Source organism: Herpailurus yagouaroundi, unplaced genomic scaffold, assembly GCF_014898765.1.
Source record: "Herpailurus yagouaroundi ecotype Mexico unplaced genomic scaffold, PumYag 163, whole genome shotgun sequence".
NCBI classification, from domain to species: domain Eukaryota; kingdom Metazoa; phylum Chordata; class Mammalia; order Carnivora; family Felidae; genus Herpailurus; species Herpailurus yagouaroundi.
The window spans coordinates 50,719,823-50,745,871 of record NW_024412404.1 but is presented as its reverse complement, the minus strand read 5'-3'; the positions used below and the strand labels follow the sequence as shown (position 1 = coordinate 50,745,871).

The following is a 26,049-nucleotide window of genomic DNA, read 5'->3' as shown; positions in this document are numbered from 1 at the left end:
GACAGAGCTGGGATTTGTCCTCGAATAGATGACAAGGCTGTGGCTGAAAGGGGGGAGAGAAAGAGAGAGAGAGAGAGAGAGAGAGAGAGACAGGAAGACAGAGACAGAGAGAGAGAGAGAGAGAGAGAGAAACCCCAAGGATTGGGTCCGCGTGTGCCCGTAGTGGGAACTGAGAAAGGTCGAAGCTTTCCGGTGGAACCAGAGCATTACACCTTGACCTTGGCCAGCTTGCCATTGGCATGTGTATGTCCACCAAATCTAATCCCCAAGTGTTGTTTTCTTGCCCCCCATAAACCATCTGAGCACCCTCATGTAGACACAGAAATTGCCTGAAAGCCATCCACACGCCTAATAGCAGGGCCTTTCAATAGCATAGTGGCTGAAATTCTGAGTGCCTTTGTGTTCCATAACATTCCAAAGGCTCCAAGAACATTATCTTACTGTTTGTGACCATAACCCAACAAAGGAGGCTGATAGAATCATCCCCATTCAGCTGATGAAGAACATGAACCAAGAAGAAATCAGTCTGCAGTGACCCAGCTGGCCTGAGCAAAGCTGATACGAAATCCTAGCCTCCTGGTGGCCCCTTTCTGCAAACCAATGCCTCTTACTTCCAGATAGACGAAACAGAGGCAAAGGGCACAGCCACAGAGCCTGGGAATTTGGCTGTGCACTCGGAGCCGACCTCAGTTTAAGACTGACACAGATTCTGGATCTGAGTAAGGTCTGCTCCAAGCAGGCCCTGTGGGCTTGTGCATATGGCCTCGGGGCTTGATTTCTCCCACGAGTTTAATCAGAGATTTCCTTCAATTCTTTCTACTGCAGCCTTTGAGTGTGAAGATAAGAATCTAGACATTTCAGAGGGTTACTTGTGAACTGTCAGCAGGGTCCTTTAGACCGTTCTGTGAAAAGGCCCAAAATACCTTACCAAAATACCCAAAGTTCCTCAGGGACAGGAGAATCAAAAGAGTGACAACCAGCCCACTGAGAAGTCCTGATGAAAACCGCTAGGTCATATTTTTCTATAAGCATTGTCACCTACTTGAAAGTCTGAGTCATTTTGCCGGTCCCAGGGAGGGTGGATGAGTCACATTGATGAGAAGGATACTTTTTTCTTTAACCTAGTTCTCGAACCTTTTACATGAGCACTCTTGGTCTGCCCTGCTCCTAAAATATCCAGATGGGTTGTATAAGATCCAGTATCATGACTGTTTGTGCAAGGTCACTCCTTGTATTTGTGAATTTGAGTCTTTTATTGCTCAGAAAGAATGTTCTCATTTATATATATAAAAAAATTCAACCCAAGTTATAATAGCAAAAATAATTTTATATCCTCCCACAGAGCTGGAAACTTAAACTCAGTTATGGAGGAATGGGGCCTCAGGATCAGAACTGCAAATGACTAGTTTAGTTTCCCAGCCCAAATTAAGTAAAGAGCTGGAGGAAGAAATAGGAAAAAATGAATGGGATTTAAGACTTTCTATCGTTTCCAGAAAACAAGTCACCCAAGTGATTTAGGCTAGGGTTGTGCTTTCTCAAATTTTATTTCTTATTGAAGATGGCTTTTGGAATTTGTTGACACAGTTAAGAAGAGAAGCCCCAAATTCCTTTCCTTTTTATTAAACTCAAGCACCAACAGAAGGAGGAGTGACAAAGCACAAGAGGTAGTAGAATCTGCCTTGTGAAGGTCATCCTGGGTTGCCTGGTGCTTTGACATTAGGGTGATTCAATCTGAGATGCTGACTGGGGAATATTTAGCAGCTTGATAGCCACTGACAGTCATCATTCCTTCTACACTGAAATCCTTAACCCATCCATGTTGAACTCTCAGAGTTTACCAAGGTGCCCAAAATTCTGTAACAAGAATATATTTTAAGGCTTTAATATGTCTTTAAAATAGCTTTGTTCTTTTAATAAGGACAAAATAGGGTGAGGAATTGGGGTAGTATCTGTATAATTCTTAAAGTCTTCCCATTTGGAATGGAGGGTTGGACCACCTGATCTGGATTACCCAATCAGTGAGCTACACTGATTGTATGTGTCAGCTTTTGCTGGAGTAACAAATATCCCTAATGTCTCGGTGATTTCAATAACTTTTATTTGCTGCTCAGGGACAGTGAGAGCTTTGGATCAGCTGTGGCTTTGCTGACGTCTGCTGGGCTTTGCTGTAAAGAGCTTAACTCAGCAATTTGTGCCTTCTCATTCAAGTCCTTATGGTGAAGAACAAATTCTCAAAAGGACAAGTCTCTGTCTCTGTCTCTATGCTGTATATAAATACATAGTATATTTAAGAATTCTCGGGGCGCCTGGGTGGCACAGTCGGTTAAGCGTCCGACTTCAGCCAGGTCACGATCTCGCGGTCCGGGAGTTCGAGCCCCGCGTCAGGCTCTGGGCTGATGGCTCAGAGCCTGGAGCCTGTTTCCGATTCTGTGTCTCCCTCTCTCTCTGCCCCTCCCCCGTTCATGCTCTGTCTCTCTCTGTCCCAAAAAATAAATAAAAAACGTTGAAAAAAAAATTTAAAAAAAAAAAGCATTCTATATGTTATATAATACATTATATATGTTATATATTTTTTAAATATTTATAATATTTAATATCTCCTGGTGTGTGTGTAATATATATATATATTATAGAAGAGAAAAAGAGAGAGATTATCTATTTGTCTATCCAACTATCATCTATCTATCTATCTATCATCTATCTATCTATCTATCTCCTGTTGATTCTATTTCTTTGGAGAACCTTGACAAATAGTGGTTCGCTGCAATTCTGAAATCTGTCTCGGCAAATCTGAGAAGCCCTACAGGGAGGGTCAGGAACGCTCTTCCATTAGACCTTGGTCATGACTCCTGGAAGAAGTTCCATAGCCTATTGTTCTCCATGGCTTCTGACCACACTCTCCAGGAAGCCCTTCCTTTTCCATTACCCTTCCTTTTCCATGGCATTGGAAATGCCCATCCTGGTGGTTGAACAACTTTCTCTGCATGCTTTTCTAGCCCATAACCAGTGAAGACCCAAGGTTTATTTTACATCTTGAACAATCACTGTCTCTTTGTTCAGTGTGGTGGCACTTTTGGAAATAGAGCTCTCTCAGAAACTCTGTTAGGGTGTGTGTGTGTGTGTGTGTGTGTGTGTGTGTGTGTATGTTTAATCAATCCGATTTCTGGAAGCTCCATCGGCCAATAGCAGCATGCACAATCTTTTTCCAGACCTGCCTCATTCTATAGACTTAATTACAGGTGCTCTAAACTCATCAGGCCTTTGTGGGAGTACCTTAGGACACTTTAACCCAAAATATTTCCACGTACACAAGGTCTTAAAGGGGGAGGCATACACCATTCGGAGGTCATAGCAAATGCATGATGGCCAAGCTCCCGTTTTGGTGTTTGTCCAGGGCTGTGTCTTAATTCAAAACTATTTTGCTGTCTGGAGCTACAACCTTTAGTTCTGCAGGTCTGCGAATGTCTGGATTCTCCCTTGTTCCTTTTGCCCCTGCAGGGAGGGAGGGCGTTGTTAGAGATGGCCTCTACGGCAGGTGGCCGCCGGAAGTCGAGTCCTGCAGGGTAAGGAGTTCAGCAGCTGGAGGCAGGAGGAGGGCGGGCATCTCTGCAGAGAGACTCCCTGGAGAAGGCAGGAGCAGGTGGCCAGGAGGGCAGTGCGGCTCAGGCAGGGCACACGGGAACCGAGTGGAAGGACAGAAGAGGCTGAGCATCCATCCAGAGGGTGTTTGGCAAGATCAGGAGGGACCTCATGCATCAGAGTGTGAGCTCTATGCAGAGAGCACCTAAGGCTCACTTTCCTCATCTGTGTTGCACAGTCAGACCTGACTCAGCGTGGGCTGCCTTTCCCTTGCACAGGCCGCACACACAGGCTAGAGCCACGCCTCATCACAGCTGTACAGGGCCTTACCATTCTCTTTGCAAACCCTGAAAACAAAGCACGTGAAGCTGGCTGGACAGGACAGTCTGCTGTGGCAGGCAGTAAGAAAGGACAATCTTTCCTCTAAGGACAAGCAAACCAAGGCCCCCAAGGTGGCTTGCTGCTCATTCTTATGTTTTCCCAAAACTGCACTTTGCTCTAAAAACTTCCCTCTTCCTTAGGCACTTCCAAGAGCCCAGAATTCAGACCAGCAGGCGCAGGCAGGCTGCCCATCAGCTCACGGAATAATAAACCGCGAGATGGCATCTGTAAGCAATCGGCCCAGCTTCTCAGCTCTGACTTGAGTGTCAGGGACGGGCTGTTTCTAACGCATCCTGGGGGTCAGGAGCTGCGTGAGGCGGTCGTGTCTTGTTCCTTTCTTCATTTATTTGTGTTTCTTCTTCCACTTCATGCCTGCCGGCCTCGGGGGACAATGTCCAGGCCTGCTTCCTGGTCCCGGTCTCAGCGAGACAGACCCAAACATAGAACTGAGTACGAGGGCAAGGTCAGCTCCTGGGTCCTACCGGGGTACTGGTCTCAGCTCTGCTGCATCCTCGAGGTGCTTCCCAAGGAAACCCACTTAAACCTCTCGTGAGAAAATTGACGGGTGTGGCCTTCACACCCCCCAGAAACGCCGAGATGTATAAGTCTGTTTCTTTCATCATGTTTCTGCTGATGTCCACTCAGCATTTTTAAGAATGGCCCAGAACCACCTGTAGCGTTGGAGAAGATAAATATACTCAAGTCCACCCCTCGTCCCAGGTTCTGTCTTGTATTTAGAAAGAGCAGCTCTTGAGTTGTGGGGATGTCAGCACAGAGCAACAGCACGGAGGTACCAGAACGCTGGCATGGTGGGCATGCACTTGGACTGGCAAGAACCCTAATAGGGCAACCCTAATACGTCATCCAGAGAACCTCATAAAATAAAAGCGTTTAGTAACTTTCTTTGCCAGATACAACCACATATGCATCTGGAAACTCTCACGGAGACAAAAATATGTATCACAGAGCATAAATATCTCTACCAAAAACAACAACGACGACAACAACAAAAAAAACCCCTGAAAACATGAGTTCAAAATAACGAAGCCTCTGCCAGATTTTCTGGAGACATGCTATCAGCTTGTTTGTAGCAGCTAGGGTCGGTTCAACATTTAACATAATGTGAATTATTGTCACAACTAAAGTGAAACTTTAAGTCTCTATCCTCTTCCCCTGGAATGACACCTGCAAATGTTACAAGAGGCAGGCTCTGTCTGAAAACAGCACCATGGCAGAAATGGGATTCTAGGGTCCCCACCTGTGAAAGTGAAGGCAATTTCAGACCTGGTTTTCAGGATGCTGTCTTTTAGGAGAAGGTGTCAAAACACAAACTGCTAATTCATTTCATTTTTATTGACAGATAAATAACTCGGTCTTCGGAGTTTTTCTTGACTTTAGCAAAGTGCGGAATGTTTGTGTCATTAATATATTTTCCCTTAATCGCTGCCTTCCTTTTACATCATCAGGTGAAAAAATAAAAACCGTTTACACCCTCGTGGGAAGGGAAACTTCTGGTGGAATCGGGGAGCTGTCTACATTTCCTCTCATTACCACCCCCTCCCTGCCATCCTGGGAGGATGGACAGCGAAAACTAGTAATAACTCAGCGTCTCAGGTTCCACCTAGAAGCGTCCAGGGAGCAAGGATGCTGAGTGAGATTGAGTGGCAAATGTCACTGACTTAATTTCACTTTCTTAACTTGCTGTTTTGAAAAACATCTTCGTGTGTGACCTGGGGGAGGGAAAGGCGAAATGAAAACAGATAGTCACAGAGAAGCCGCTGTGAGTTTTTAAAATACACACACTCGCAGTTGGTGGTAAGGAACCTCTGGCTTTCACGGGGCGGGGGGGGGGGGGGGTTGTCAGCCTGGCATCGCTGGATACCATCCGTCTTGATACAAGTGTTCCACTTCTGCGTCTTCCACCAACGAACCACGCGGCTGTGGCTGGGGGTATGAGTAAAACAAACCCTCGACGACCTCGCGAGGGACAAGCAGGCTGGCACAAAGTAATCTTTGGCTGCCGTGAAGCTACCCCGAGCCCATGGCACCTCCACAGCTCTCCTGAATGCACCAGAAGACGTCCTGCAAATGGCATGGGCCACGCCCCCTGCTGTGGGTTAAAATGGGTCCACACAGTCTTTGAGAGGTGCAGTCTGGTGCCCCTCCCCCTAAATAAGGCCTGGCTTTGGTGATGCCGTGACTTCCAAGGCTAGATCATAAGAAGGTATGCAGTTTCTGCAGGCTGCCTTTCAAGATGTTTGTTTTTGGAGCCCAGCTACCATGCGGTGAGGAAGCCTGGGCCATCTGGGGAGGCCACGTGTGGCTGTTCCAGCTGACCTCCCCAGATGAGGTTCCAGCTGGCTGTCAGAACGCCCCACTAGATGCCTATGGGGGTGGGGGCAGGGAAGCCTTCCTTTCTGGATGACTCCAGCCCAGCCACTGGAAAGGCATGAAGACCTCAAGTGAGAATGTGTTAACTGAGCCATGTCAGCCCTCAGAACGTTTAGGGATCATCAGACTAAAAGAATTGTTGTTTTCAGCCACTGAGTCCTGGGATGGTTTGCCACATGGCAATAGAAAGTTATAATCTAGAATGCCAGACTGCCTTCTCCAACAGTATCTCCCATCCCAAGTTGTCTTCTACGATGTGACCTTGGCGTTCTTCCCAGCAAGAGCTGGGGGTTATGTCCCCTACGCCCTCGAGCCTGGGCAGGTTGTGGCTTGCTTGTAACCTATAGAATGACGTTCTGAGCCTAGGTCAAAAAAGGCAACACAGTTTCCTCTTTATTCCTTGAGACATCCCCTTTTGGAGCCATCAAGGTCTGGCTACCTTGAGGCCACCATGCCGTGAGGAAGCACCTGTCAGTATAGGTATTTCCATCAGGGACTCTAGCTGAAGGTTCAAACAACAGCTAGCTTCCAAAGTCAGAACCGTGGAGGAGCCATCTTCTAAATCCAGCCCGGTCGAACCTGCAGACGGGGTGCTCTGAGAAACAAGACACCAAGATGGGGTCAAATGGCAAGACATTCGTTAGGGGAGCTGTCTGTGGGAGAGAATGGAAAGGAAGCCGGAAGAGATTGGGGAAGCTATCAGACCACAGTGGGAAGAAGTTAGTTAGTTGGCCAGTTGGTTAGTTAGTTAGTCGGTTAATTAGTTAGTTGGTTAGTCAGTTGGTTAGTATGGTAGCGTCTTAGACTACTGTGTAGGCTAAGGAAAACATGGCAAGGCCAGTGAGAATCCTCCAGCCAAAGTTACCCATCACAGGAGTTCTGACTGCCCCAGGAACATTCCTGCCTTAATGCCCCTGTTGCATCACGGGCTGGGAGTGGTCGGTCAGAATCATGCCTTCGGCACAAACACGGCAATGGATTTAAGAGCACAGCAGCTTCTGATCTCAAGTTCATTCAACTTGACTGAAGCAAGGACAAGCCTGCGTTCAGAACCAAGGTACTCTCACAACCTATGGGCTGCCCATAACTGGTGCTTGGGTGTGACTGTATGAGGTGAAAGAGGGAGCACCCAGAAGCCATTTTGAGACGTCATCTATGACACTTCTCTTCCCAGGATTGAGATGGGTTTCTGACATCTTCCTATGTTCCATTTGTCTGAATCCTTATGCCCTTGGTGATCCAGAGGGGTGGCATCCTATCGCAGGACTGGGTTCCAAATGGCTCTCTAGCAGAGCTCCCCTTCTCAGACTGACCACAGAAGGCACCAAGATCACTCTAATCCAAGACCTGAAGGAGCATCCACGAGCGGAGACAAGAAGGCCAATTGACTGCTGATGAGCGGAGCTGCACGTGGGAAACAGACCATGTCGTACGCTCAGACTCAGAAAGCAAGGAGAGGCATAATCCTTACAGGAAGGACTCGGGGCTAAGCAGGAGGTGTCGGTACAATACCATGAACAGCTTGGGACATCTCTCCCATGCTTCAGTGGGAATAGGGTGAGTGGGCTTATCTGGAAAGCTTCTGTTACAGAGTCAAGAACAACTTTCCTTTGCAAATGGCTTCAAGACTGGAAGCAAAATAGGCCACAGGACACAGGAAGTAGTAGCCTTTAAATGTGAACTGTATAACTCGACCAAAATGAAATGATCCTAGACTTTAAGAATAGTAGGTAAGGGGCGCCTGGGTGGCTCAGTTGGTTGAGCATCCAACTGTGGTTCAGCTCATGATCTCACGGTTCGTGAGTTCGAGCCCCACATGTAGCTCACTATCAGCACAGCCTGCTTCAGATCCTCTGTCCCCTTCTCTCTCTGCAACTCCCCCATGCACTCAAGCGTGCGCTCTCTCTCTCTCTCAAAACTAAATAAATCATTAAAAAAGAGAGAGAGAGAGAATAGTAGGTAATATGCTGTGGCACCTGGGTGGCTCAGTCAGTTAAGCATCTGACTTCGGCTTACGTCACGATCTCGCAGTGCATGAGTTTGAGCCCCGCATCGGGCTCTCTACTGTCCACACAGAGCCCGCTTTGGATCCTCTGTCCCCCTCTCTCTCTGCCTATCCTCTGCTCCTTCTCTCTGTCTCTGTCTCTCTCAAAATAAATAAACTTTAAAAAAAATTTTTTAAAGAGTGATAGATAATATCCTGACAATTTGTGAACAGCTTTAATTGTGTATGTAGACAGCTATTTATGGTAAGCACATGTACACACACACACACACACACATACACACACACCCAAAATAATATAATAATCCAGAATTGTATGTTGTTAACTTTCAGGAAAGAAAGTAGGTGAGCTAGATCCTTCTACATTCTAAATTTTCAATTATGGTTGTACCACACGGCCTGAGTTGTTTCCTTTTTTGATTTGGCTGCCAGGAAACTCAGAACTAAATTGACAACTTATTACAGCAACCATATACGACCTTACAGTCTGACTTTTTAAGTTTCATTCCTTTGCTTCCTCATCCACTACCTGCTCCCACCACAGCCGACCTGTCTGGTTCTCATGTACATTTGCCTTAGTCCTCATGGCTTTTTTTCCATTCCCATCCTTCTCTCACTGGCAATTTTTGTTTAATTACGTGTTTTGGTGCATGTACTTCTTGTAGAACATCTCAAATGCATTCTGAAACGACAGTATGAACAGTGCACCAGGAGAAACTAGACTTTGGTATTTTTGTGTGCTGCATACCAAATGCTTTATATGCATCATGAACACTAGTAGAAACAGGTGTCATCATCACCATTTTATGGATGAGGAAATTGAAGGATAAGGAGCCACTCATGCAATGTCTGGTCAAGTTTGGCTTTTGACGGCCTTGCACCTGAGCTGGTGTTGTTCCTACCCACCGGGCTGTTGGCCTTGATAGAGTAGATGGGGAGTCAGGCAGCAGAACACACACACACACACACACACACACACACACACACACACACTATATATATATACTACATGCTCCTCTGATGCAGATAACTCAGGGCATGACCTCGCCTGCTATGTCTCCAGACTTGAAAACAGGCAGGGTGGCACGTAGGATACCAGTGAAGAGCGTGATCTGTGGAAGACAAGAAGCCCAGGGAGGCTCTTTGCAAAGGCCCAGCTGGGCCAAATGCTGTGGCCCCCCTTGACCCTGCGGGGCTTCTCTCTGTGCGTTCGTACAGCTCCCCACGCTGTAGATGAGGGCCGTGACACCGCTGCGGGGTGGAGAACAACCCGACCCTGTGCCCCCTGAAGTCGTGGCCATGAGCAAAGCCCGTTCTGCAAGGTGAAGAGCAGGGCCGGGATGGGATACGTTGATCACACCGAGCCAGTTGCGAGCTCAAAAGTCCATATCTACTTGGCATGCGGCAGTGTCCTCATGCACGCTGGGAGTTCACCTCCTTGAGAACGTGCTTTTCCTTTTTCTTATAGATGATCAAGTCGGGAAAGGGGAGAGGAGACGCTGAGTGGACCCAACAATATTGGAAGCTCTTACTTTATTTCCAAGTAGTAGCATTTTGAACGCTTGTATAAGAGTTTCAGAGCCAGGGCGCCTGGGTGGCTCAGTTGGTTATGCGTCCGACTTTGGCTCAGGTCATGATTTCACCATTCGTGGGTTTGAGCCCCGCGTCAAGAGCTCTGTGCTGACAGCTCTTCGGATTCTGTGTCTTCCTCTCTCTCTGCCCCTCCCCCACTCGTGCTCTGTCTCTCTCTCAAAAATAAATAAACATTAAAAAAAAAAAAAGAATTTCAGAGCAGTAATGTGTGGGCTAGAAGCTAAGATGTGTAGTGTACATACTGTGCACTCAGTACTGTGCTGAACCCTTATCAGGTGAGTATTTGATTTGCTGCCCAGCGCCTATCAGAGGATCACTAACTTCCTCCTCGTGTTTTGGGGGGAACCCTCAGCATAACATATCACTTCCAGCCTCCTGATGGCTCATGTCCTCTCCAAGGGAGAAAGAACTACTTAGCGGATGGGGGCTGGGGGCGAAAGCATGTGTGGCTTCGCCCCTTCCCCTGCCTCTCTTTGGGATCCACCTGCTTGCAGAGAGCCTCGCTTCAACTCTGCCCTTCCATTCCCTAAGTTTACCCGCTAGGCTCTGCTTTGGGGGGAACACTAAGTCAAGGTGCGCTTTGGACCTCAGGCTTGCTTGCCTGTGTCTAAGAGGTGAGTCTGTCTGCATCTGGGTTTCACCACTTACCAGCTCACTGTTGCCAGCTTACCATGGACCCAAGTCACATCCTCCAACCTCCCTATGAAGGTAATAAAGATGGTGTTTTCATCTCCTTCTGCCCACTCCTGTCTCTATTTCTCAATTGATGTCAAACTCAATTAGTGCCAAATTTCCTGTGTGGCCTCGGGCAACTTCTTAAATCTCTCTGAGCTCCTCCATTCTGCAAATACTAAGCATCTATTCTATGCGATTTGTGGGAAATAGAGCATTCTTTAAGGACCCATCACCTAGTGGGAGAGTCACACATAGAAAACAATATACCGTGGGAGGATGGGAGTGCTGGGATGGATTAGTGATGTCTGCCCTGGGCATGGACTATGAAAGTGGTAGATGTTATCCCTGCTCCATGGGATAAGAAGGTTTAAATGGAGCATCTGTTTCCTGGGTTCTATTACATCTGGTGGCAAGACCTCCCTACCTCTTGCTCAGTGTAATTTAATTCAACAGACATGTGTTTGTTACTTTCTGTGTGCCAGGCATTTACATTAAAAAATTCCTTAATGTCTATGACATGCCCATCCGCCCATTATGAACATCAGTCTTGGCTCATTTGAGAGATGCTTTTTGGCAAATTCCACTATGAACTCCCTATACAGGGCAAAGGCACATGTCATATTTCAACGTCTAAAACTTCGACACAGAGACCAATGGCAGCACATGACAATACGGAACATTAATTTCTCCCTGTGACTGTTGACCCTACGTGCAAATCAGAATTAGTAAAGGTGTAGCCGAGAAGCACCCTCACAATGATCCCATGACTTCAGCCAACGCTTGCCATATATGAAGCTAAGTTTTACCACCCTGTTTTGCTGAGTCTTTACCACTACCCACGAGGCAACCTCCATTGCCATCCCCATCATTCCCATTACAAAGGTGAGGAGATTAAAACTTAGAACAGTTAGGGGTCTGCCTAATGTCCCAGGACTGCAAGTGACAGAGCTGAGCCTTGAAACCTAGGTCTGTGTAACTTCAGAATCCATAACCATCTCTCTCACCCAGTCCTTCACTGGGCAACAACAACAAAAGCTTCTGGGCTAGATCTCTCCTTCTGAAAAGTTCTCAACATCACACTCACTGAATCCCAGTATCCCCAGTTTGAGTGAGCTATTACCACCGGGTGACCCTGGGCCAATCAACACCCTCATGGGCCCTGGTCTCCATATCTGGAAATGTGGGCATTCAACTTGAGGATGGGGAGGTTCCTCGGCTCAAAACAAAATCCTGTGATGTAGATTTCAAAATCCAGATGGTGGAGTCCTAAGAAAATTCATGTGTAATATATCTGTGTCACATATTAATTTATTAACACTCCCTCATTGATAATTAGGTAATTGTTTTCTCCCTGTGCCCAGTGGGGAGATGGTCCTCTTTCCAGATCATTGACAGTAAAGACTGAAGGCATCGTATCTTCAAGCTGCCATGCCAAGCTGCTGCCTCCATCACTAACACATCCTACAAGCAGCGTTTGGCACCTGTGCGTTGAGGACCCGGGGCTGGATTACATTTCTAAGTCAAATGCAGTAAAGTTCACATTCAGAACGATTTCACCATAATCCAGTAGTACCTTAATGGGCCTTTAAGCCTCAAGCCACATTTTAACCCATGAATTCTCAGGGAGAGCTTGGTCATATCATTTTTCAATAGAGACATTTCATGGTTTATTGATTTTATCCAAGAATTTTAAAAGGCACTTACAGAAAAAAGGAGTTTGGCTTAACTTGTAAAACTAAATGGATCTTGAGCCCTAGATTTAAAGGAGTCTTGGTTGCTAAACACAACAGTAAATGAAGTGCACATAAACAACTGGGCCCGTGTGAACAATGAAAATTGTTTCCTTTACAGAAGATCACAACAGCTACACGTAGCTGCAGACAAGAGTATTTCTCCTTCATGCTTAGCGAGCCTGCAGGAGGGACCGTGACGTAGGCTTTGCAGCTTTTGGCCAAAGCGCACAAATTGATTCTGAAATGTCCAGCACTAAGTAACAGACCATACGTGCATTAATGGACATGTTGGGTCTTGAGCTAGAAGGTAGTTCTCACTGTTTTGAATTTAGAAAGAAGAAGAAAGCAAAGAGTGGGGGTTGGGATGCAAGTAAGAAAGAAAAGAAGAAATGGAAGGAAGCACTGTATTCATGGGTGGAGATGGGTTGGTTCATGGGCTTTAGTCTGTCCAGCGTGTTTGCTTTGGGTATCTCGGCAATGGCTCTGTTTGGACGTTTCTCGATGAGCTGAAGGAAGGCAGAGCGCCCCCACCAAGGTAAGGTGGTGATAGGTTGCTGGACCATTGGCCTTGGAAGACATCTGCAGCTTGAGCCGTCTTTATTTAGAGCTGAGAAAACTAAGGCAACTGAAGACCAAGAGGCAAAGGAATTGTCTGAGCCACTCAGCTTGGGCGTAGTACATCTGGTACAGAACACTCAGCTGCCTTTTCTCAGGCTGCCACCCGTTTCATCCCACCCGAGGTCGTCCCACGATGCGCCCACAGCCATCTTCTCCTACGACAACCACCTCAGGTCACTGTTCACGTGTGAAAGGTCAACATAGACGAGACTTCAGACCCTAACGGTAAGATGAACTGAATTGAGATTAGAATCAGAACCACGTCACCCACTTACGTCCGATAGCTACCAGCTATCAGCTGGTGCCAGCAAGGTGCTCTTTATAGCAGAGTAAATGAAGGTCGGCATCACATCATGTGATCAGAATCATCAAATATTTGCGAGCACCTGCCACGTGCCATGGGGAGAGAGATAGAAAGAGGAGAAGGAAAGCAGAAGGGAGGAAAAGAAGACATATTGAAAGGTGCCAGGGCTGTTTGGCCACCAGAGTTCAAACCCACAGAGGCCCACGATGAACACAGCACACGAGCGATGTATATTCCCATCTCCTGACAACCATAGAAAAAAACAGCAGAGGAAAAGCCCCCAGAACCTCAGCCGATGGATGACGGTGTGCAACACTCTATCCTCATTCAGAGATGGTTCAGAGCCCCCAGACGCTCTCCGTCCTTCTCCACTCTGGTCTACGGGAGGGCTGCTTCCCTTACCCTAGACTCCCCGTTGGGTCTGGACAATGGAAGTAGGAGACTGGAGGGCATGAGAAAAGGGAGATCCTGGTGTTTATTCCTCTACTCTTTACTCATCACCTGTGGATTGTCAGCTGATGGCTTTCTTTCTGGAGGGCCTTGGTTCCTGCCAGGCAGCCCTGTCCTACCTTCTCCTCCAAATCCTAACATCGTTCTCCCTCTACTCCTACAGGCCAAGCAGTAGTCACGACTCCCACTGTTGCAAGCACTGGGCGCTTCTCCATCCCTTATTGGCGTCCTCACCCCTGCTGGAAACTTCTATCAATACTACCTTCATTAACCTTTCCTTGCTACCCCCTTTGAATGGGCCATCTATTTCCTCCCCGCAGCCTGATCCAAAGGGCAGTTATTTCGTGTCTCTGAGACTCTGTGTTCCCCATTTAGGTAGCATCACCAGTGCGAAATTCTTGCGGAAAAATAAAGCCAGCAAAGTGCTTCACAAGAAAGCCCACCGTCTACTCACAATATCCAAAAAAGTAGACACAATCCAAGCGTCCATCAACGGGTGATGGAGAAACAAATTGTGGCGTGCACACACAAAGGAACATTATTCAACCGTAAACAGGGATGCAGTACTGCAACGGCGGATAGACCGTGAAACCATCATGCTAAGTGAAAGAGGCCAGACGCGTACGCATGTTGGGGGATTCCATTTACACGAACTACTCAGAACCGAGAAGCCCATAGCGGCGGAAAGCTGACTGGTGGTCGTCAGGAGCCGGGGGAGGGAGAGATGTGGAGAAGGTGCTTAACAAATGAGGGCTTCCACTTACCAGCGTCGCGAATGTTTTGGAACCGGTTAGAAGCGGTGGTGGCACAACTGAGTGAACATACTAAACACCATGCCCTCATTCCCTTTAAAATGGTTAACGGTATGGTATACGAATTTCACCCGAATACATTACGTTTTCTTAACTGGAACATACATATCTAAAAAGAGTCTTTGCTGTTTATCTGAAATTCAAACTCCACTGGGCGTTTGTGTTTTATGGGTGTGCACACGGCGCTGCCACGCTATGAGGTATGACGTCCCCACGCGACAGGCGAGTTGCGTATGTAGCCCTGAAAAGCCAGTAACCTTTCAATAGGGCTTAGAACAATCTTTGCCTTCGATCACGAAAATAAAAAGAGTCAGCAAAATAGAATTTCTGGCAAAGAGAGCTACCATCCCAGAGGAGAAGACGTGTGTACAAAACGAGTGAGCCCCTTTAAAGGCTATTCATAAACTCAGATTCATCTTTCCAGCTGGTGTATTTTTTTGTCATTGTTCCAGGAGAGATATTTGGAGGTTGATCTTAGGGGATCCCTGGGGTAGCCCACACCGTGAACCCTGAGCCTTCCTTCAGCCGGCCCCGCACACACATCCCTGCCAAGTCACCCCCAGCTACCATTTTGTAGCTGCAAGGATGTCACGTGCTACTGGAGCCCTGCCCCTGGGGAAAGAGCCAATAGAGCAGGGCCGTCTGGCTGGCTCTGTCAGTGGAGCATGTGACTTTCAATCTCAGAGTCATGGGTTCAAGCCCCACATGGGGCATAGAGATTACCTTTAAGAAAAGATTTTTTAAAAAGAGTCAATAGAGCAAAGGCAGAAAAGATATTTAAAAACACAGCTGGTGGGGGGGGGTGGATTCCCAAGGGGCGCTGTGGAACAGGGTATTCCAACCTCATTCAAACCTTACTGTATTAGTTTCCTGCAGCTGCTGTAACAAATGATCACACCCTGGTTAGCTTAGAACAGCAAAATTTTTTATCTCACAGCAAATTGAGGCTAGAAGTCCAAAATCACAGTGTAGACAAGGTCATTTGCTCTCTGATGGCTCTAGGGGGGCACCCTTCCTTGCCCCTTCCTAGCTCCTGGCTCTTGCCAACAATGCTGGCCTTCCTTGTGGTGGCACCAAGCTAATCTCTGCCTCTATCATCACATGCTGTTCTCCCTATGTACCTTTGCATCATTTCTGTGTGTGTGTGTGTGTGTGTGTGTGTGTGTGTCTTTTTGTCTGTCTCTGTGTCCTGTCTCTTCTTACTACTCACATTGGATTAGGGACCCACCCTACTCCAACATTGTCATCTTACCTACTTGAATGTATCGCCACTGTGTTTCCACATAAAGTCACATTCTGGGGGAGGTTACGAATTCTTGGGGGATAATCTTCAATCCACTACAATCACTTTCAGAATAATTATAGCAGAATCCTAACAGTACTCACTCTGAGTCAGGCACTGCTTAATGTGCTGTATACACACTGAGTCATGTAATCCTTGGAGTGACTCTAAGAAGTAGGTATTACTATAATCTCCACCCAACATATGAGGAATTGGGCTACAGAGAGGCTAAGCAACTTGCTCAAGGTTATACAGCTAATAAGTAATAGAGTAAGGATTTGAACGCAGGTGGAAACTTCTAGAGTCTGTCCTCTCAACATTATACTGGATTGTCTCTCAGAAAGGTGGGATGGTCAGCTGCTTAAAACCTACCTTCCCACAGAGACAAGGAACCTCATAATAAAAATAGTAGCAACCAAAAGCACAATAAGAAAAGCTAACCTGAGAAGTGCTTTGAGGGTAGGCGGTAGACCCCATCAATATCTTCGCCTTTACAGAGGAGGGAATGAAGACCTGAAGACAGTGATTGCACATGGTAACACAGATAGCAAACTCTAGAGCAGATTTGTCAAGGGCATGCATGATTACTATTTTATGTTGGTGGCCAAATCCTCCCATCCACGTTGGGAATTTAGAGATATCTTAATGTGCCTCCAGAAATCCCATTTGCAATGGATCTGCCAAGGCTTCTGGGGAAACAAACACATCCTCCTGATTTGTAGCATGTATTGACTTCCGTGGTATAAAAACTCTCACCATGGCCAATTTCAAGCCCCAGTATGACGTCACCAAGTTAAGAGCGGGGCAGAGGTGGGCACAATCAGTTCTTGAGAGCCTGTCGACCTGTCGACCTAGCTCACTCACACCACCACCCCAGGGATCATGGGTAAAAGATCGATGTGGACTTTTGAAAGCAAACAAAGTTCCTGATCTCCTGGATCAAAACTCAGAAACAAAGATTCCCGTAGCTTTTAGAGGTGCAGTCCGAGTGAGTAGGGTCAGAGAGGCAATCTCCTAGGCATGCTTGGTATAGTTCCAGGAAGTCCATAACACTTATAAGAATTAACAGGTACTGGGGCACCTGGGTGGCTCAGTCAGTCAGTTGAGCATCTGACTTTGGCTCAGGTCATGATCTCACGGTTTGTGAGTTCGAGCCCCGCGTCGGGCTCTGTGCTGACAGCTGGGAGCCTGGAGCCTGCTTTGGATTCTGTGTCTCCCTCTCTCTCTGCCCCTCCCCCCTCTCACAAATAAATAAACGTTAAAAAAAACTTTTTTAAATAAGAGAAAGAATTAACAGGTATTACTTTCGCTTAATATGTGAGAGATGCTTAATAATTAATCACAATTAAATTATTCTGAGGTCATTAAAAGAGAACTTTGCATTTACATGAAACCTTCCCATCAACTGTAATGGTTAAGTTTTAGGATATTCCAGCCTTCCAAATTAGATAGTAAGGATTGACCCTCTCTGAACAGTTGAGGAAACCGAGGCAAAGAGACAAGTGACTTGACCTAAGTTTGTGCATCAGAGCCAGCCTTGAAGCCAGGTCATCTGAACCAAAGCTTGGGATCCACAAAACCAGCTTTCTGGGCTTGAGGGTGATGCAGGTGAGGGCCCGGAGCAAATCTGGCTTGGGAGGGTGGTGTTGCTCTCTGCAGGGGTGGGGGTGGGACGGACAAGACTCCCCAGGCCGGCAGAGGGAGCCGGGCCCCCAGGCGTCCTGGAGGTGAGGTGCTCCCCAGGCACAAGGACTTCAAGGAAAGGTGTGGGTGGATGAGTCAGGCAATGGCTGATCTAAGAAGCTGAGGTCCTGAGAGGGGCTACCAGCCCAGATCTCACCTAACATGAATCTGAAAATCCAGAAAACCAAAACTTAGGTGAAAGTCTGGAGGGAAATGAATGAATATCTGTGTTCTGACCTCTGCCCTTCGCTGCCCATGTCACCTGGACGTGTCTCCTCATTTTGCAAGCAGAGAACAAAGGTGGGGTGACTGCACATGTCATAGAATGGTAGATAGGATAGTTCCGTGAACCCTTCACCCGGCTTCCCCCAATGGCGACATCTCTGTATAACTAGTACAATATCAAAACCAGAAACTTGACATGGGTATAAACCTGTCAACTAGACTACAAACCTTGTTCAGTACTGATCAGTTTTCTTAAGCACTCCTGCATGTTGGGGGGAGAAGGATGTAGTTCAATACAATGTGATCCCTCATCTAGATTCATACAGCCACCACCAAATAGGATCCAGGCTATTCCATCACCACAAAGAAACTCCCTCATGCAACCCTTTGTAGACTCACCCCCACCCCCACTCCTGTCCCTGTGTCCTGGCAACCATCGACCTGTTCTCCGTCTCCAGAGTTTTGTCATTTTGTGTATGTAACGTAAATGGAATCCTCCAGCATGCAATCTTTTGAGATTGGCTTTTTTCACTAAGCAAAATGCCCTTATCCATGTTGTTACATGTTGAGCTGAAGTGTGTCCCCGTCAAATTCACATGGTGAGGCCCTAACCCCCAACACTCCAGAATGTGACCTTATTTGGATGTAGGGTTGCTGTGGATATTAAGATTAGGTCCTACTGGAGTAGGGTGGGCCCCTCATTCAATATGACTGATGTCCTTATGAAAAGGAGAAAGTTAGACACGGATACATACATGGGGAGAACACCATAAAGGATTGGAGCCAAGCCCAGGAACTGCCAGGAAGTAGGAGACAGGTGAGAACAGTTCCTTCCTTAGCACCTTCAGAAGGAGAACGTCCCTATCAACGCCTTGATCTCAGACGTCCAGTCTCCAGAGCTGTAAGGCCCTAGATTTCTGTTGTTAAACTACTCAGTCCTGTGGTACTTTATTACAGCAACCCCAACAAGACTAATACATTGTATATCTCAAAAGTTTGTTCCTTTTCATTGCTGAGGAGCGTTCTGCTGTGTGGATGTAAGAGAGAGCATTTAACCATTGACCCATTGGAGGGCATTTGGATTGTTTCTAGTCTCAGGCGATTATTGACTAAAAGCTGATAAGTTCAGGGACAGGTTTTTGTCTAAACCGAAGTTTTTGGTTCTCTGGGATGAATATCCAAGAGTATAACTTCTGGGTTGAGAGGCAAATGTAGGTTTACTTGACAAGAAATTGCCAATGGTCCCATATCGTTCATTTTTGTGGTGTGGTTGACTCCCTGCAGCCTCTGAGAAGCACTCCTTCCGTTTTTAAAGGTTGCAATGGACTCTTGGAGGGAAGGGGGAGGAGGGGGAGGTTGGCGTCACAGCCAGAAGGCAGGCAAACATGACAGAAACATGGCATTCTGCTAAGTTATGCCGCTGACAATGGAGACATGGATTAACCAAAAGAGCCATAGTCAAGCTTGGTCAGCAGAATGAATTCAACAAACCAGGACTGGGATGGAGCCTCGTTCCCCAATCCTCTCAATCTGAGCCACACACACGTACACAAACAATCTCCATGCTACCTAGCATGACTAGGAGGGCCAGGAATCGTGAGACATGCACAATCCACAACAGCCAATAAACCCCAAATTATAAGCATTGGGCTCTGGAGTGTGTGAAATGACCGTGGTCGCTTCTTAATTTCTTCTTACTTAGGGTGTTATTGTCTGGAACATGAGTAGGCAGCTTGGAGATAGGGCTGAGATGAAAACTTAATTCCAGGCAAACCAGAAAGTGAACACAAGACTCAGAATCACCTTTTGATGGTTTGAGCTCCTGGACGTGGACTATGACAGTTGGGTTAGTCACAAAAACGCGAAGCGTTTTATTGGATTATCTGGATCATCTGTCTGGTTGAACCCACTTACTCAGGGATAGCCCATCTCTCACACTCCCTTCTTTTGAGGGAACACATCCACTCCCACCAGCGTTCCTTGTCAACCCATCATTTTTCTTCACCCTCGCCTTTCGAAACAACAAAGCCTGCGGAACTCAGGCCGGGCCTTGATTAAGGGCTGTGGGCAAGTCCATTGCCTTCGTTGTCTCTTCTCAACGGAGAGCTTTTAAGGCCCAAATGAGGACTGATTTTGCATTTAATCTCATCACAAAACTCCTCTCAGTGAAGTGAGTAGACCTCCCTTGCTCGACCCTTAGAGGAGAAATTTTTATTGATTTAAAACATCCAACAAATGTTTTACCCCCTGACTTGTCTATTGTAAGTTTTAGCTTGGGCACAGGATGATATTTAGCTTTCCAACATTGATGTTCTCTGCCTTTCTAGTGTCCACATGAGAGATGGGGAGCTCAGGGCTAAACCAAACAGGAATCATCACTGTAACGTTAGTCTGCGAAGACACATCTCCAAGATCACAAACTAGAAACAGAACAGAATAGAGACGGCTAGTCATCTGAAGATCCATTTACCCCTGAGCTTTCTCTGAAAACGGGAGCCACCTTGACTACATTTCCCAGACTGCCCTGCCTCTAGGGGTGGTCACATGACTGAGTGCTGACCAATGGCATGCGAGCAGAGACGATGTCCGTGACTTCCACGCCACAGCCTTAAAAGAAAAGAGTGTGTGTTCCTCTGTCTATCTTACCTCATCGAAATTTGACATGACAGAGGGCCATTTTGGAGCATGCATTCAAGAACAACTCCTCAGGGACGGTGGAGAAACAAGAGGTCAAGATTCTGAGGCCTTACCTCTATGGAGCCATCTCATCAACCAGCTGCTTGCTCTTGGGCAACCTCTTGAAAGTGAAATTCATGTCCATCTTTCTTGCTTCTTCCAATGTTATTGGTATTCCGCTAATACATGGAATAAACCCAAGGAAGGGAGCCAGTCGATGTATGAGCTGTATGAGGAAGAAGCAGGAGGACAGAGAAATAAGGGTCTACCATTGGAAGAGCAAGTACTGGAGAGTGGCACAACCCATTCTGCGGGCTGGCTCACTATTACCGAAGCACGTAGTGGCACTCAACTAACGTTTGTTGCTAGGAAGGTCTCTCCTAGCGGTCATGCCCACCATGCAAATACAACATCCTCTTTCTTACTTCCTGACCTTTGCGCATGCTTTCCCTTCAGCCCAGAATCCCCCCTCACCCCCACCATCTCCAACACCTGGATAAATTCTACTCCTCTTTCAGATTTCTACGGGTATAATGCTTTCGCAGGGAGAGGCTTCCTCGAGGTGAGGCTCCCCTCCTCTCCCCTGTCTGTCCACCTGCCTGCTCATTTTTCTGGCTCTCCCTCCAACTGAGAATTGTAGGAGGGCAGGGCCCACACCTGACTGTTAGCCACTGTATCCCCAAGGCTAGCCGCCAGGCTGCCCACAGGATACCAGAGACCCTGAAAGAGTCACAAGGCCAGAAGCGGGCTTTCAAGAGGTGTAGGTCAAACACCTGTCACCTGAGAACTGGGGAGGCTTCAGCTGGAACCAAACCCCCCTGGGAACCCGTGCCTCCTGAGGAGACCCAGACAAGTGCCCAAATGCCTGTCTCTGGGGGAACCAACTGGGTGAATCCCATCTGCCAGCAGGGCTTGCCGACCACTTACAATCCTACAGCCGTGTCCTCTGTCGACTCCTCCTTCATTCAGGTGGGTGAGTCGGGGATTTGTTTTTCTCTGTTTCTCTCTCACTTTCCACCCTGGGTTTTAGGTTTCCAAGTGTTATTCCGCAGCTGGGCTCCAAGCACAGCTCTCTGGCCATCCCCGCTCCAGGTCATCTGGGCCCCACAGGCGTGCCTGCCCCGGGAGCAGGCAGGACCGAGGGACACCTGCGGCGCCAAATAAAAGCTCCATATTTACCACCAGGCCTCCTTGCCTCCGATTTCTCTGTATCTTATCAAGGCTCAAGCCATTGCCTCCAAAGCCACACGAAGCGTTCGAAACAGCGACAACACGGCAGGAATGAAAAGAGCTAAACCGCAAACCTCTGGCGCACACAGCCTCTCAGGCCCCTGCTTTCTTCCGGGAGCGGACCACGTGACCCCGGGAGCAGACCACGTGACCCCGGGAGCAGGTTGGGGAGGCTCGCCAGCGAGCGGCCATCCAACTTCCGCTCAGGTCGTGATCTCGCGGTTCGTGGGTTCCAGCTCGGCATCGGGCTCCGCGAAGACAGCTCAGAGCCCGGAGCCTGCTTTGGATTCTATGTCTCCTTCTCTCTCTCTCTCTCTCTGCCCCTCCTCCATTTGCCCTCTCTCTCAAAAATAAACAGTAAACTTAAAAAAAAAAAAAAAAAGAAAGAAAAAGGAAAAGAAACCAGCCTGCTTTCCTCCAGCACCAGGTCACCCTGTGGCCGGTACTCCTCCCAGGAGTAAGGGGACACATCCAGGCTGCCAGGTCCGCAGGCCTGTGACCTGCACGTGACCCAAGGCTCACAGGGACCTTTGCTGGGTTTAACTCTCTGCTGTGGTGGTCTTGAATTCTTAATGACTTCTGAACAAAAGCCCACCTTTCCATTTTGCCTCGGACACTGCAAAGTAGGTTGCCTGGGCTGTCCTTTGGCTTCCCCTCTTGGGGACCACAGCCCGCCTTCCCGCATGCCAGGCTCAAGAGCTTCCCAGGGCCACAAGGACCGTGGATTCAGAATATTGGAACTGGAAAAGGGTCCTGGGACAGGGTGAGGTAGGACAAAAGTCCAAGCTGGGTTTGAATCCCACCCTGCAATTTATTAGCCTTAGGTCAATTATCACACATCTCTGAGCCTCAGTTTCCTCATTTGTAAAATAAGGGAAGTAATACCTTACCTCATAAAGCGGCTGGGAGCAGCAAAGAAAGTAATTTATTAGAACAAGGTGCTTGGAAGAGACTGGGGCTCTAAATATTTGGGGTTGGAAAGCGTCCATTTTGGGAATTTCAGACAGTCTCTGTAGTTTATGAAGGGGAAAAATGAATTTGTCTTTGGAACAGACAGTCCCTTTGTTTAAGGAAGGGCCACATCGCTGAGCCTCTTTGGTCCTACTGGTAAGGCCAGTTCTCATCCTAATGTATACCATTTACAAATGTCAGCTGGAGACTCTCCAGATGAATCCCAAAGTTAGAAATTCTTTTTCTGTAAAACTTGGAACTTCAGTGTCCAAGACTTGAAAAAAAATCCCTGTATATTCTTGGGAGATTAGTTTGTTTTTTTGACCAAAAATGAGCTCACAAGTGATCGAGTGCCAAGATCTACCCCCGCAAGAAGGGAGAGGCAGTCTTGGCCCCCAAAGCTGGTCCCAGGCCATTGAGTTGCTCCTGTGGGGCTATTTATGCTGAAGAAGCCAGACCCGGCGAATCCGGAAAGGTCGGTGATGATCGTGATTGGCTCAGACAGCAACCTGACAGGTGGGAATGGGCATTTCTTCCAGAGGTGATGGCAGTTCCCACCGTCAGGCTTCCTGGGAGTTGGGCTGAATCCTGGCGAAGGGATGAGGTGCATTTCAAGCTAGAAGGGATGAAGTTCTTCCCCTCCCTGAGAGTGGCCTGAATCCCCCAGCAGAAATGTTCTCAGGATGCCTTTTGGGTCCTCTAGCCTCATGAAGTCCCAGTAGAAGGTACACCAGGCCAAGCTTTGTCTTTTTGTTAAGTTCTGTTGTCCACAAACATTCCATCAAAACAAAAATTATGTCGTACAACTTAAATATATACAATTTGTGTTTGTCAGTCCTAACTCAATAAAGCTGGAGGGGGGTGCAGTAAATATCATCTCCATTCTCTTTTAGCTATGCTTTGGGGACAGAAGGAAGAAATTCACATCCATGTTAGGGATAAAGATATACAAGGGTGAGTGTCAACACGATGACAAGAGATTCCCATCTGAGCTCAAAAGAAGCAATCACGCAGAACAAGGAGGCTGGGAGGGATGGCAACCCACCACCTTGGATGGACTTCTGGAATGCACACACGTTCCTCAGGGTTCCCAGAAATACCCGAGAGAACTTCCTTGAAGAATGGCCTTCCTTTATCCTATGAGCTGCGGGTGGGGATTATCATATTGTGCCCCCAGAGAACTGAACAGGTACAGGAGTGGGGGTGTGGAGGTCAATTGGTTTCCATATGTAAACTGGTTACATCTGACATTTAATGACCAATATAATAACAATTAGTATTATTTCACAGTTGGGGAAAGTAAGACCCAGAAAGCTGAACCAATCTTTCCAAATATTCGTGATTTCTTTTCCAGCTATGTCCCCTGACTAGAGGACATAGTCCACAGCTCCAGAAGGCACAGCTCTGTCCACAGCTCCAGAAGGCACAGCTGTGACGTCTTCATGGGATCATTTCCCCTGATCACAGGGGATCAGACCAGGAGCTAACACCTGAGCCAAGTTAAACCAATCAGATTCTCTTTCCTCGGGGTTTAAACAAGGTGATCATTGGTCTCGACTGTGCCAAGGGGCTAGGAGGAGCGGAGAGTGTCAAGTGTGGAATCATGACCAAGGTCAGCCAAAGCCATGGGCAAATGAAATAAGGCGGAGCAGAAAGAAGGCCAGGCAGGCCAATTCTTGTGTGGGGAGATGAGCTGAGCAGGTGATCTGAGGAGCTGTAGGGACAGCTGTCCTAGGGGCCCGGGAGAGGGGGTGACTTCCCACTTACCGTGAGGCCAGGCTGAACTTCCTGCAACTGAGTCCCAAGAGCAGCCCCTGGATACTCCTAATAGGATCCCTGCTTTTTATGTGAACTAAAGTGATTGTTTTCCCTAAAACCAGCCATCCCTGGGCCCACGTCACCAGAGAAGACCAAGCTTGGGGCTTTTTCTATGGTACCACAACACTGGCTTCATCCCTTGGAGTAGGGCAGGTTTCTTTGGTATTGACTCAGTCCGTGGAGGTATTTTATCGTGAAAATGTGATTTTTCTTATATCCTCACAAAGTCATGGATGGGACTTGATGCCCAGAAATGGCCCAAGGCTCTATCTGGAGATCTCTAAGGAGGGATGGTCACATGACACCTGAATGCCATCGGCGGACACCCAGCCAAGGCAGTGGCTAACGCCAGCTCAGAGACCAAAGGGGCCTTTGTCTGTGGCCTGGCAGGGCTCCCTGTTCTGGACCCGGCACTCAGGTTGCAGATCCTGGCATGAGGTGATTCCCAGAAAATGGTGAGACTCCAGCCTACGGTGGCCAAGTTCCACGTATTATTTCCCTGCTTGGAAACAAACAACAAATAACTGGGCAGGCAGAGACACAGGGGAACTTCCCACCATCGGTGAGAAAGCTGGGACCCATTCCGTCTGGGGCTGTCTATACGGAACAATCCACATAACCTCTCCGCGGGCCCACGGGTTCGCTGCTGTGCATTTGGGACCCTCGATCAAAGAGAAACTTCCTCAAAATAACAACAATAGTTAACGACTGACTTTCTGTTAGTACCACACGCCCTTTGCATACATTCTCTTCTGCCTCCAGAATCCGCATAGAAAATGGGCGGCATCCCTGCATCTTGTAGGTGAGCAAGTGTAGTCGCAGAGAGGGTAACATTTTTCACCCCATGTCACGGTGCTGGGAGGCCACTCCACTCTGCCACTACCAAAAGCTAACGTTTCTTGAGTTCATAAACTTTGCCCTGGACGCTTTGTCTCAATTTCTTCATTCCCTCTCATGAACAGCCCTATGGGAGACTTAGACTATTAAATGCATAAAGAAACAGAGAAAGTCTAAGTCATTTGCCTAAATGGGTGGTAGAGTTGAGCGCTCTCAGGTCCTGAGGAAACCAGCCCCGTTTCCAGAAACTTTGGGGACTGCGTCGTCAAATCAAGTGCCTTTGTGATCCCACAACAGCGGATCTGTGATGTGTTGGCCAGTTCTCACTTCCCGCCCCCTTGAAATGAAGAGGGGACATGTGGCCCGCGGGCAGTTTTCTTGGATGGACCCTGGGAGGTCTGCCTGCAGGAGGTTTCCAGGGCAGCGCTCCGATCCATGCTGGGAGGGGTGTGAGGGGGGCAGGGGGCAGCGGGGCAGAGGGAGAGGTCGAGCTGTGGTGCCGCCACAACAGAGGCTTCTGCTGATCCCACAGTGAGCTCTGGAGCTGGACGGCCCCCAGGGTCATTCTGAATCCAGGCAGGAGGCTGAGGTTCCTTCCCGCACCACCCCTACCCCCCCGCCCCCCGCACCATATCATGGACCAGCCATCACATGCAGAATGCCACGGGGATGGGGCACACAGTCCAACAAGGCAGCTCCCTTTGGCTGAGGGCAGTTCTCGGTTGTGAGCCTCCAACAGCCGACAGCGCCAGCCGCTAAGTGAATAGGCACCCCAGTTCTGAAGAGGGTTCCGGGGTGCACCATGA

At 47.9% G+C, this 26,049-nt stretch overlaps 1 long non-coding RNA gene across 1 annotated transcript in view; it reads right to left on the bottom strand.

Moving 5' to 3' along the window:
• LOC121037242 (uncharacterized) overlaps positions 1-21,818 on the bottom strand; it is a 75,533-nt gene extending 53,715 nt beyond the window's left edge. The window contains exons 1-2 of the long non-coding RNA XR_005793670.1: positions 21,335-21,818; positions 20,482-20,633 (exon numbers count right to left, since the gene is read on the bottom strand). This is a non-coding gene — a long non-coding RNA (uncharacterized LOC121037242). The remainder of the gene's footprint in view (positions 1-20,481; positions 20,634-21,334) is intronic.
• Positions 21,819-26,049: the final 4,231 nt, after the last annotated feature.